Source organism: Thermobia domestica, chromosome 4 (genome assembly GCF_964235325.1).
Source record: "Thermobia domestica chromosome 4, izTheDome1.hap1.1, whole genome shotgun sequence".
NCBI lineage: Eukaryota > Metazoa > Arthropoda > Insecta > Zygentoma > Lepismatidae > Thermobia > Thermobia domestica.
In genome coordinates, this window is record NC_137457.1 from 97,355,333 (window position 1) to 97,370,333 (window position 15,001).

Below are 15,001 nucleotides of genomic sequence, written 5' to 3' on the forward strand. Positions count from 1 at the left end.
TTGAAAGTAGAGTAAGGCATAAATAGGACAATAATTTAAATAAGAATAATAAAACAAATCTTTAATTTAACACTCCAAAGTTCATTTCAAAATAGAATATCTTCCAACATTTATTCACTGTTCGAATTAAACTTTCGAACGAGAGAGCGATGCTTGTGTATTAACACAATAAATGTAGAAGGAAAAAATATATTCTAGACAGAAATGTTATGTTACTTATCACGCTCGAAGAAATCGTATCATTGACTGAAGAGTATCTCATGAATATGCCAATAATTTAAATGAGGAAAATAAAATTAAACTTCGATATGATACTGATAAGTAAATTTCGAAACGGAATATCTTCCAACATTTATTCACTGTTCCAATTGAACTCCCGAACGAGAGAGCGATGCTTACGTATTAACAGAATAAGTTAGCATTCAAAGAAGAATACCGCATAAAAACGCCAATAAAATATATAATGATAATAATACTCAATTATAATTTAACACTTCAAAGTACATTTAGAAATAGAATATCTTCCAACATTTATTCACTCTTCGAATTAAACATCCGAACGAGAGAGCGATGCTTATGTATTATCACAATAAATGTAGAAAGAGAAAATTTTGTTCTAGACAGAAATGTTATGTTACTTATCTCGCTCAAAGAAACGTTAGCATTGGAAGAAGAGTACCGCATAAATATGTGAATAAATTAAAAAAGGATAATAAAACTCAACTTTAATTTAACACTGCATAGTACAATTAGAAGAAGAATATCTTCCAAAATTTATCCACTGTTCGAATTAAACTTCCGATTGAGAGCGAAGTTTATGTGTGAGGAGAAAATGTATTCTAACAGAAATGTTCTATTACTTATCGCGCTCAAAGAAATATTAGCATTGAAAGAACAGTACCGCAAAAACAGGCCAATAAATTAAATAAGGATAATACAACTAAACTTTAATTTAATACTTTAAAGTACACTTTGAAATATATTATCTTCCAACATTTATTCACTGCTCGAATAAAACTTGCGCACGAGAGCGATGCTTATGTATTAACACAATAAATGTAGAAGGAGAAACTGTATTCTAGAGCGATGTTTACGTATTCTAGAGCGAGAGGGATGCTTACGTATTAACAGAATAAGTTAGCATTCAAAGAAGAATACCGCATAAATACGCCAATAAAATATATAATGATAATAATACTCAATTATAATTTAACACTTCATAGTACATTTAGAAATAGAATATCTTCCAACATTTATTCACTCTTCGAATTAAACATCCAAACGAGAGAGCGAAGTTTACATATTTACAAAATAAATGTAGAAGGAGAAAATATTTTGTAGACAGAAATGTTATGTTACTTATTTCGCTCAAGGAAACGATAGCATTCAAAGAAGAGTACTGCATAAATACGCCAATATTTTAAATTCGGATAATAAAACTAAACTTTAATTTAACTCTGCGAAGTACATTTCGTAAAACAATATCTTCCAGCTGTTATTCACTGGTCGAATTAAAGTTCCAAACAAGAGAGCAATGCTTTTGGATTAACACAATAAATGTAGAAGGAGAAAATGTATTATTGAAAGAAATGTTATGTTACTTATCTCGCTCAAAGAAGAATGTTAGCATTGAAAGAAATGTACCGTATAAATACGCCAATAATTTAAATAAGGATGAAAAACTAAACTTTAATTTAACACTTCAAAGTGCATTTAGAAAAGAATATTTTCCAACATTTATTCAGTTTTCGAATTAAACTTCAGAACGAGAGAGCGATGCTAATGTATTTACACAAAAAATATAGAAGGATAAAATGTGTTCTAGACCGAAATGTTATGTTACTTATCACACTCAAAGAAATGTTAGCATTCAAAAAGAGTACCACTTAAATAGGCCAATAATATAAATGAGGAGAATAAAACTAAACTTTATTTTAACACTGCAAAATACATTTAGTAATAGAACATCTTCCAACATTTATTCACTGTTCGAATTAAACTTCCGAACGAGAGAGCGATGCTTATGTATTATCAAAATAAATGTAGAAAGAGAAAATATTTTCTAGAGAGAAATGTTATGTTACTTATCTCACTCAATGAAACGTTAGCATTCAACGACTAGTACTGCGCAAATAGGCCAATATTTTAAATTAAGATAATAAAACTAAATTTTAAATTAACTCTGCGAAGTACATTTCGAAAAAGAATTTCTTCTAGTATTTATACACTGTTCGAATTAAATTTCCAAACAAGAGAGCAATGCTTATGTATTAACACAATAAAAGAAGAAGGAGAAAATGTACTCTTGAAAGAAATGTTATGTTACTTATCTCGCTCGACGTAATGTTAGCATTCAAAGAAAAGTACCGCATAAATTGGCCAATAATTTTAATAAGGACATTAAAACTAAACTCTAATTTAAGACTCCAAAGTACGTTTCGAAATAGAATATTTTCCAAAATTCAGTCACTGTTCGAATTAAAGTTCCGAACGAGAGAGTGATGCTTATGTATTAACACAATAAATGTAGAAGGAGAAAATGTATTCTATACAGAAACGTTATGTTATTTATCTCGCTTAAAGTAATGTCAGCATTGAAAGAAAACTACCGCATAAATAGGCCAATATGAGGATAGTAAAGCTAAACTTTTATATAATACTGAAAAGCACATTTCGAAACAGAATATCTTCCTACATTTATTCACTGTTCGGTTTGAACTCCCGAACGAGAGAGCGATGCTTACGTATCAACAGTATAAGTTAGGATTCAAAGAAGAGTACTTCATTAACACGCAATAAATTAAATTAGGATAATAAAACTCAATAATAATTTAAAACTTCAAAGTACTTTTAGAAATAGAATGTATTCCATCGTTTCTTCACTGTTCGAATTAAAAATCCGAACGAGAGAGCGATGCTTATGTATTATCACAATAAATGTAGAAGAGAAAATTTTGTTAGAGACAGAAATGTTATGTTACTTATCTCGCTCAAAGAAATGTTAGCATTCAAAAACAGTACCTCATTAATAGGCCAATTTTTAAATGAAGATAATGAAACTAAACCTTAGTTTAACAATGCAATGTACATTTAGTAGTAGAATATCTTCCAACATTTATTCACTGTTCGAATTAAACTTCAGAACGAGAGAGCGATGCTTGTGTATCTTGACTAGGAATGTAAAGGGAAAAAATTCTCAGACAGGGATGTTATGTTATTTCTCGATCTCAAGAAATGTTACCAATTCAATGGACTAAACCGCATAAATACTCCAATAATTTAAATAAAGACATTAAAACTAATCTCTAATTTAAGACTCCAAAGTACATTTCGAAATAGAATATCTTCCAAAAATCAGTCACTGTCCGAATTAAAGTTCCGAACGAGATACCGATGCTTATGTATTAACACAATAAATGTAGAAAGAGAAAATGTATTCCAGACAGAAACGTTATGTTATTTATCTCGCTCAAATTAATGTTAGAATTCAAAGAAGAGTACCGCATAATTACGCCAATAAATTAAATAAGAACAATAAAACTCAACTTTAATTTAACACTGCAAAGTACAATTACAAATAGAATATCATCCATTTTTTACTATTCGAATTAAACTACCGAACGAGAGAGTGATGCTTACGTATTATCACAATAAATATTGATAGACGAAATTTTGTTCTAGTCAGAAACGTTATGTTACTTATCTCGCTCAAAGAAATGTTAGCATTGAAAGAACACTAACGCATAAATAGGCCAATAAATTAAATAAGGATAATAAAGCTAAACTTTAATTTAACACTGCAAAGTACTTTAAGAACAGCATGTCTTCCAACACTTACTCACTGTTCGAATTAAATTTCGGAACGAGAGAGCGATGCTTATGTATTAACACAATAAATGTAGAAGGAGAAAAATTATTCTAGAGAGAAATGTTATGTTACTTATCTCGCTCCACGTAATGTGAGCATTCAAAGAAGATTACTGCATAAATACGCCAATAAATTAAATAAGAACAGTAAAAATTGACTTTAATTTAACACTGCAAAGTACATTTAGTAATGGAATATCTTCTAACATTTATTCACTGTTCGAATTAAACTACCGAACGAGAGAGCGATGCTTTTGTATTATCACAATAAATGTAGGAGAAAATTTTGTTCTAGACATAAATATTATGTTACTTATCTCGCTCAAAGAAATGTTAGCATTGAAAGAAGAGTACCGCATAAATATGCGAATAAATTAAGTAGGAATAATAAAACTCAATTCTAATTTAACACTGCAAAGTACATTTAAAAATAGAATATCTTCAAAAATTTATCCACTGTTCGAATTAAACTTCCGAACAAGAGAGCGATGCTTATGTATCAAGACAATAAATTTTGAAGGATAAAATCTATTTTAGACCGAAATGTTATGTTACTTATCTCGCTCAAAGAAATATTAGGTTTGAAAATAGAATACTGCATAGATAGGCCAATATTTTAAATGAAGATAATAAAACAAAACTTTAATAACACTCCAAAGTACATTTCGAAATAGAACATCTTCCAATATTTTTTCACTGCTCGAATTAAATTTCCGAACGAGACAGCGATGCTTGTGAATTACACAATAAATATAGAAGGAGAGACTATATTCTAGACAGAAATGTTATGTTACTTATCTCACTCAAAGAAATGTTAGCATTGAAAGAACAGTACCGCAAAAACAGGCCAATAAATTAAATAAGGATAATAAAACTAAACTTTAATTTAACACTTTAAAGTACATTTTCAAAGAGAATATCTTTAAACATTTATTCACTGTTCGAATTAAACATCCAAACGAGAGAGCGGTGTTTACGTATTAACAAAATAAATTTTGAAAGAGAAAATGTATTCTAGTCAGAAATGTTAGGTTACTTATCTCGCTGGAAGAAATCGTATCATTCACTGAAGACTGCCGCATGAATATGCCAATAATTTAGATGAGGATAATAAAACTATACTTCGATATAATACTGATAAATACATTTCGTAAGAGAATGTCTTCCGAAATTTATTCTCTTCCATTTAAGCTCCCGAATGGGAGAGCGATGCTTACGTATAAACACAATATATGTAGAAGGAGGAAATTTTTTTCAAGACAGAAATCTTATGTTACTTATCTCGCTCAAAGAAATGTTAGCATTGAAAGAACACTACCGCATAAATAGGCCAATAAAATAAATAAGGATAAAACAACTAAACATTAATTTAACACTGCAAACAACATTTAGAAACAGCAAGTCTTCCAACACTTGTTCACTGCTGAATTAAACTTCCGAACGAGAGAGCGATGCTTATGTATTAACACAATAAATGTAGAAGGAGAAAATTTATTCTAGACAGAAATGTTATGTTACTTATCTCGCTCGACGTAATGAGAGCATTCAAAGAAGATTACTGCATAAATACGCCAATAAATTAAATAAGAACAGTAAAACACAACTTTATTTAACACTGCAAAATACATTTAGTAGTGGAATATCTTCCAACATTTATTCACTGTTCGAATTAAACTACCGAACAAGAGAGCGATGCTTATGTATTATCACAATAAATGTAGAAGGGGAAAATTTTGTTCTAGACAGAAATATTATGTTACTTATCTCGCTCAAAGAAATGTTAGCATTCAAAGAAGAGTACCGCATAAATATGCCAATAAATTAAATATTAATAATAAAACTCAATTCTAATTTAACACTGCAAAGTACATTTAGAAATAGAATATCCTCCAAAATTTATCCACTGTTCCAATTAAACTTCCGAACGAGAGAGCTATGCTTATGTATCAAAACATTAAATTTTGAAGGATAAAATGTATTTTAGACAGAAATGTGATGTTACATATCCCGATCAAAGAAATGTTAGGATTGAAAATAGACTACCGCATAAATAGGCCAATAATTTTAATAAAGATAATAAAACAAAACTTTAATAACACTCCAAGGTACATTTCGAAATAGAATATCTTCCAATATTTATTCACTGTTCGAATTAAACTTCCGAACGAGAGAGCGATGCTTGTGTATTACACCATAAATGTAGAAGGAGAAAATATATTCTAGACAGAAATGTTATGTTACTTATCACGCTCGAAGAAAACATCATGACAGAAAAGTACGGCATGAAGAGGCCAATAATTTAATTAAAGATAATAAAACTAATTTATAACGTAACACTCCAAACTACTTTTAGAAATAGAATATTTTCCAACATTTATTCACTGTTCGAATTAAACATCCGAACGAGAGAGCGATGTTTATGTATTATCACAATAAATGTAGAAGGAGGAAATGTTGTGCTATACAGAAATGTTATGTTATTATCTCGATCAAAGAAATGTTAGCTATGAAAGAACAGTACCGCAAAAACAGGCCAATAAATTAAATAAGGATAATAAAACTAAACTTTAATTTAACACTTTAAAGTACATTTAGTAATAGAATATCTTGCAAAATTTATCCACTGTTCGAATTAAATTTCCGAACGAGAGAGCGATGCTTTTGCATTAACACAATAAATGTAGAAAGAGAAGATATATTCTAACAAAAATGTTATATTACTTATGTCACTCAAAGAAATGTTAGCATTGAAAGGAGAGTACTGCATAAATGGGCCAATAATTTAAATAAGAATAAAAAACTAAACTTTAATTTAACACTTTAAAGTACATATAATAATAGAATATCTTCCAAAATTTATCCACTGTCCGAATTAAACATCCGAACGAGAGAGCGATGCTTATGTATTAACAAAATAAATGTAGAAGGAGAAAATGTATTCTTGAAAGAAATGTTATGTTACTTATCAAGCTCAAAGAAATGTTAGCACTAAAGAAGAGTACCTTATAAATACGCCAATCATTTAAACAAAGATAATAAAACTAAAGTTTAATTTAACACTTCAATGTACATTTAGAAAGGAATATTTACCAACATTTGTTCAGTTTTCGAATTAATCTTCCGAACGAGAGAGCGATGCCTATTTATTAACACAAAAAGTATAGAAGGATAACATGTATTCTAGACCGAAATGTTATGTTACTTATCTCACTCAAAGAAATGATAGCATTCAAAAAGAGTACCGCTTAAATAGGCCAATAATATAAATGAGAATAATAAAACTAAATTTAAATTTAACACTGCAAAGTACATTTAGTAATAGAATATCTTACAAACCTTATTTAGTGTTCGAATTAAATTTCCGAACAAGAGAGCCATGCTTATATATTCTGACTATCAATGTAGAGGGAGAAAAATTCTCAGAAAAAGATGTTATGTTATTTCTCTATCTCCAGAAATGTTACCAATTCAAAGAAGTGTGCCGCATAAATAGTCCAATAAATTAAACAAGGAAACAACAAATTAACACTCATTTAACAGTGGAAAGTACATTTCGAAAGAGAATATCTTACAAAAATTAAGTCACTTTTCGAATTAAAGTTCCGAACGAGAGAGCGATGCTTATGTATTAACACAATAAATATAGAAGGAGAAAATGTATTCTATACAGAAATGTTATGTTACTTATCTCACTCAAAGAAATCTTAGCATTGAATGAATAGTACCGCATAAATATGCTAATAAATTAAATAGGGATAATAAAACTCAATTCTAATTTAACACTGCAAAGTACATTTAGAAGTACAATATCTTCCAAAATTTATCCACTGTTCGAATTAAACTTCCGAACGAGAGAGCGATGCTTATGTATCAAGACAATAAATTTAAAGGATAAAATGTATTCTAGATAGAAATGTTATGTTACTTATCTCTCTCAAAGAATGTTAGGATTGAAAATAGACTACCGCATAAATAGGCCAATAATTTAAATAAAGATAATAAAACAAAACTTGAATAAGACTCCAAAGCACATTTTGAAATAGAATATCTTCCAATATTTATTCACTGTTCGAATTAAACTTCCGAACGAGAAAGCGATGCTGACGTATAAACACAATAAATGTAGAAGGAGAAAATTTTCCTCAAGACAGAAATCTTATGTTACTTATCTCACTCGAAGAAATGTTAGCATTGAAAGAAAACTACCCCATAAATAAGCCAATAATTTAATTAAAGATAATAAAACAAAACTTTAATTTAAAACAAGAAAGTGCATTTCGAAATAGCATATCTTCCAACATTTATTCACTGTTCGAATTAAACTTCCGAACGAGAGAGCGATGCTTGTGTATTAAAACAATAAATGTAGAAGGAGAAAATATATTCTAGACAGAAATGTTATGTTACTTATCTCGCTCGTAGAAATCGTATCATTGACTGAAAACTACCGCATGAATATGCCAATAATTTAAATGAGGATAATAAAACTAAAGTTCGATATGATACTGATAAGTACATTTCGAAACAGAATATCTTCCAACATTTATTCACTGTTCGAATTGAACTCCCCAACGAGGGAGCGATGCTTACGTATCAATAGTATAAGTTAGCATTCAAAGAAGAGTACCGCATAAACACGCCAATAAATTAAATAAATATAATAAAACTCAATTATAATTTAACACTTCAAAGTACTTTTAGATGTAGAATGTTTTCCAACATTTCTTCACTGTTCGAATTAAACATCCGAACGAGAGAGCGATGCTTATGTTTTATCACAATAAATGGAGAAGAGAAAATTTTGTTCTAGACAGAAATGTTATGTTACTTATCTCGCTCAAAGTAATATCAGCATTGAAAAAACACTACCTCATAAATAGGCCAATATGAGGATTGTAAAACTAAACTTTTATATAATAATGATAAGTACATTTCGAAACAGAATAACTTCCTACATTTATTCGCTGTTCGATTTGAACTCCCAATCGATAGATCAATGCTTACCTATTAACAAAATAAATGTAGAAGAAGAAAATGTATTCTAGAGAGAAATGTTATGTTACTTATATCGCTCAAATTAATGTTAGCATTCAAAGAAGAGTTCCGCAAAATTACGCCAATATATGAAATAAGAATAATAAAACTCAACTTTAATTTCACACTGCAAAGTACATTTACAAATAGAATATCATCAATTTTTTTCACTATACGAATTAAACTTCCGAACGAGAGAGCGATGCTTATGTATTAACAAATAAATGTAGAAGGAGAAAATTTATTCTCGACAGAAATGTTGTTACTTATCTCGCTCGACGTAATGTGAGGTTACAAAGAAGACTACTGCATAAATACGCCAATAAATTAAATAATAACAATAGAACTCAACTTTATTTAACACTGCAAAGTACATTTAGTAATGGAATATCTTCCAACATTTATCACTGTTCGAATTAAACTACCGAACAAGAGAGCGATACTTATGTATTATCACAATAAGTGTAGAAGGAGAAAATTTTGTTCTAGACAGAAATATTATGTTACTTATCTTGCTCAAAGAAATGTTAGCATTCAAAGAAAAGTACCGCATAAATATGCCAATAAATTAAATATTAATAATAAAACTCAATTCTAATTTAACACTGCAAAGTACATTTAGAAATAGAATATCTTCCAAAATTTATCCACTGTTCGAATTAAACTTCCGAACGAGAGAGCGATGCTTATGTATCAAAAAAATAAATGTAGAAGGAAAAAATATAAGGATAAAATATAGTTTTGAAGGATAAAATGTATTCTAGACAGAAATGTTATGTGACATATCTCGCTCAAAGAAATGTTAGGATTGAAAAAGGACTACCGCATCAATAGGCCAATAATTTAAATAAAGATAATGAAACAAAACTTGAATAAGACTCCAAAGTACATTTTGAAATAGAATATCTTCCAATATTTATTCAATGTTCGAATTAAACTTTCGAACGAGAGAGCGATGCTTGTGTATTAAACAATAAATGTAGAAGGAGAAAATATATTCTAGACAGGAATGTTATGTTATTTATATCACTCAAAGAAGTGTTAGCATTGAAAGAACAGTACCGCAAAAACAGGCCAATAAATTAAATAAGGATAATAAAACTACACTTTAACACTCTAAAGTACATTTTGAAATGGAATATCTTCAAACATTTATTCACTGTTCGAATTAAACATCCAAACGAGAGAGCGATGTTTACGTATTAACAAAATAAACGAAGAAGGAGAAAATATTTTCTAGACAGAAATGTTATGTTACTTATTTCGCTCAAGGAAACGTTAGCGTCAAAGAAGAGTACCGCATAAATACGCCAATATTTTAAATTAGGATAATAAAACTAAACCTTATTTTAACTCAGCGAAGTACATTTCGTAAAAGAATATCTTCCAGCTTTTATACATTGGTACATAAAATTTCCAAACAAGAGAGCAATGCTTATGTATTAGCACAATAAATGTAGAAGGAGAAAATGTATTCTTGAAAGAAATGTTATGTTACTTATCTCGTTCAAAGAAGAATGTTAGCATTAAAGAAGAGTACCTTATAAATAGGCCAATAATTTAAATAAGGATAATAAAACGAAACTTTAATTTATCACTTCAAAGTACATTTAGAAAAGAATATTTTCCAAAATTTATGCAATTTTCGAATTAAACTTCCGAACGAGAAAGCGATGCTTACGTATAAACACAATAAATATAGAAGGAGAAAATTTTGTTCTAGACAGAAATATTATGTTACTTATCTTGCTCAAAGAAATGTTAGCATTCAAAGAAGAGTACCGCATAAATATGCCAATAAATTAAATATTAATAATAAAACTCAATTCTAATTTAACACTGCAAAGTACATATCGAAATAGAATATCTTCCAAAATTTATTCACTGTTCGAATTAAACTTCCGAACGAGAGAGCGATGTTTGTGTATTAAAACAATAAATGTAGAAGGAGAAAATATATTCTAGACAGAAATGTTATGTTACTTATCTCGCTCGGAGAAATCGTATAATTGACTGGAAACTACCGCATGAATATGCCAATAATTTAAATGAGGATAATAAAACTAAACTTCGATATGATACTGATAAGTACATTTCGAAACAGAATATCTTAGAACATTTATTCACTGTTCGAATTGAACTCCCGAACGAGGAAGCGATGCTTACGTATCAATAGTATAAGTTAGCATTCAAAGAAGAGTACCGCATAAACACGCCAATAAATTAAATAAATATAATAAAACTCAATTATAATTTAACACTTCAAAGTACTTTTAGAAGTAGAATGTTTTCCAACATTTCTTCACTGTTCGAATTAAACATCCGAACGAGAGAGCGATGCTTATGTGTTATCACAATAAATGGAGAAGAGAAAATTTTTTTCTAGACAGAAATGTTATGTTACTTATCTCGCTCAAAGAAATGTTAGCATTCAAAGACTAGTACCGCAAAAACAAGTCAATAAATTAAATAAGGATAATAAAACTAAACTTTAATTTAACTCTGCGAAATACATTTCGGAAAAGAATATCTTCCAGCATTTATACACTGGTCGAATTAAATTTCCAAACAAGAGAGAAATGATTATGTATTAACACAGTAAATGTAGAAGGAGAAAATGTATTCTTGAAAGAAGTGTTATGTTACTTATCTCGCTCAAAAAAAAGTTAGCATTCAAAGAAGAGTGCGGCAAAAACAAGTCAATAAATTAAATAAGGATAATAAAACTAAACTTACATTTAACTCTGCAAAGTACATTTCGAAAAAGAATATCTTCCAGCATTTATACACTGGTCGAATTAAATTTGCAAACAAGAGGGAAATGATTATGTATTAACACAATAAATGTAGAACGAGAAAATGTATTCTTGAAAGAAATGTTATGTTACTTATCTCGCTCAAAGAAATGTTAGCACTAAAGAAGTGTAACTTATAAATAGGCCAATCATTTAAATAAAGATAATAAAACTAAACTTTAATTTAACACTTCAAAGTACATTTAGAAAAGAATATTTTCCAACATTTATTCAGTTTTCGAATTAAACTTCCGAACGAGAGAGCGATGCTCATGTATTAACACAAAAAATATAGAAGGATAACATGTATTCTAGACCGAAATGTTATGTTACTTATCTCACTCAAAGAAACGTTAGCATTCAAAAAGAGTACCGGTTAAATAGGCCAATAATATAAATGAGAATAATAAAACTAAATTTAAATTCAACACTGCAAACTACATTTAGTAATAGAATATCTTACAAACCTTATTTAGTGTTCGAATTAAATTTCCGAACGAGAGAGCCATGCTTATATATTCTGACTATCAATGTAGAGGGAGAAAAATTCTCAGAAAAACATGTTATGTTATTTCTCTATCTCCAGAAATGTTACCAATTCAAAGAAGTGTGCCGCATAAATATTCCAATAAATTAAATAAGGACACAACAAACTAAAAACTCATTTAACAGTGGAAAGTACATTTCGAAAGAGAATATCTTCCAAGATTTATTCACTGTTCGTCTTAACATCCGTACGAGAGAACGATGCTTATAGATTAGCAGAAAAAATATTGAAGGATAAAATGTACTCTAGAGAGAAATATTTTGTTACTTATCTCGCTCATAGAAATGTTAGGATTGAAACAAAACAACCGCATAAATAGGCCAATAATTTAAATAAAGATAATAAAACAAAACTTGAATAACACTCCAAAGTACATTTTGAAATAGAATATCTTCCAATATTTATTCACTGTTCGAATTAAACTTTCGAACGAGAGAGCGATGCTTGTGTATTACACAATAAATGTAGAAGGAGAAAATATATTCTAGACAGGAATGCTATGTTACTTATCTCACTCAAAGAAATGTTAGCATTGAAAGAACAGTACCGCAAAAACAGGCCAATTAGTTAAATAAGGATAATAAAACTAAACTTTAAATTAACACTTTAAAGTACATTTAGAAATAGAGTATCTTCCAAAATTTATCCACTGTGCGAATTAAACTTATGAATGAGAGCGATGCTTGTGTATTATCACAATAAATGTAGAAGGAAAAATTAATTCTAACAGAAATGTTAGCATTCAAAAACAGTACCGCATTAATAGGCCAATTTTTAAATGAGGATAATAAAACTGGACTTTAATTTAACCCTGCAATGTACATTTATTAATATAAATTTTTCCAACATTTATTCACTCTTCGAATTAAACTTCAGAACGAGAGAGCGATGCTTGTGTATAGTGACTAGGAATGTAGAGGGAAAAAATTCTCCGACAGGGATGTTATGTTATTTCTCGATCTCAAGAAATGTTACCAATTCAATGAAGTAAACCGCATAAATAGTCCAATAATTTAAATAAGGACATTAAAACTAATCTCTAATTTAAGACTCCAAAGTACATTTAGAAATAGAATATCTTCCAAAATTCAGTCACTGTTCGAATTAAAGTTCCGAACGAGAGAGCGATGCTTATGTATTAACACAATTTATGTAGAAGGAGAAAATTTATTCTCGACAGAAATGTTGTTACTTATCTCGCTCGACGTAATGTGAGGATTCAAAGAAGACTACTGCATAAATACGCCAATAAATACAATAAGAACAATAAAAACCAACTTTATTTCACACTGCAAAGTACATTTAGTAATGGAATATCTTCCAACATTTATTCACTGTTCGAATCAAACTACCGAACAAGAGAGGGATGCTTATGTATTATCACAATAAGTGTAGAAGGAGAAAATTTTGTTCTAGACAGAAATATTATGTTACTTATCTTGCTCAAAGAAATTTTAGCATTCAAAGAAGAGTACCGCATAAATATGCCAATAAATTAAATATTAATAATAAAACTTAATTCTAATTTAACACTGCAAAGTACATTTAGAAATAGAATATCTTCCAAAATTTATCCACTGTTCGAATTAAACTTCCGAACGAGAGAGCGATGCTTATGTATCAAAACAATAAATTTTGAAGGATAAAATGTATTCTAGACAGAAATGTTATGTGACATATCTCGCTGAAAGAAATGTTAGGATTGAAAATAGACTACCGCATCAATAGGCCAATAATTTAAATAAAGATAATAAAACAAAACTTTAATAACACTCCAAAGTACATTTCGAAATAGAATATCTTCCAATATTTATTCACTGTTCGAATTAAACTTCCGAACGAGAGAGCGATGCTTGTGTATTACACAATAAATGTAGAAAGAGAAAATATATTCTAGACAGAAATGTTATGTTACTTATCACGCTCGAAGAAAATTTATCATGACAGAAAAGTACGGCATGAATAGGCCAATAATTTAATTAAAGATAATAAAACTCATTTATAACGTAACACTCCAAACTACTTTTAGAAATAGAATATCTTCCAAAATTTATCAACTGCTAGAATTAAACCCTCGATGGAGAGAGCGATGCTTATGTACGAGGAAAAACTGTATTCTAACAGAAATGATATAATATTTATCTAGCTCAAAGAAATGTTAGCATTGCAAGAAGAGTACCGCAAAAACAAGCCAATAAATTAAATAAGGATAATAAAATTAAAATTTAATTTAACACTTTAAAGTACATTTAGTAATAGAATATCGTCCAAAATTTATCCACTGTTCGAATTAAACTTTCGAACGAGAGAGCGATGCTTATGTATCAAGACAATAAATTTAAAGGATAAAATGTATTCTAGATAGAAATGTTATGTTACTTATCTCTCTCAAAGAATGTTAGGATTGAAAATAGACTACCGCATAAATAGGCCAATAATTTAAATAAATATAATAAAACAAAACTTGAATAAGACTCCAAAGTACATTTTGAAATAGAATATCTTCCAATATTTATTCACTGTTCGAATTAAACTTTCGAACGAGAGAGCGATGCTTGTATATTAAACAATAAATGTAGAAGGAGAAAATATATTCTAGACAGGAATGTTATGTTACTTATCTTACTCAAAGAAATGTTAGCATTGAAAGAACAGTACCGAAAAACAGGCCAATAAATTAAATAAGGATAATAAAACTACACTTTAACACTCTAAAGTACATTTTGAAATAGAATATCTTCAAACCTTTATTCACTGT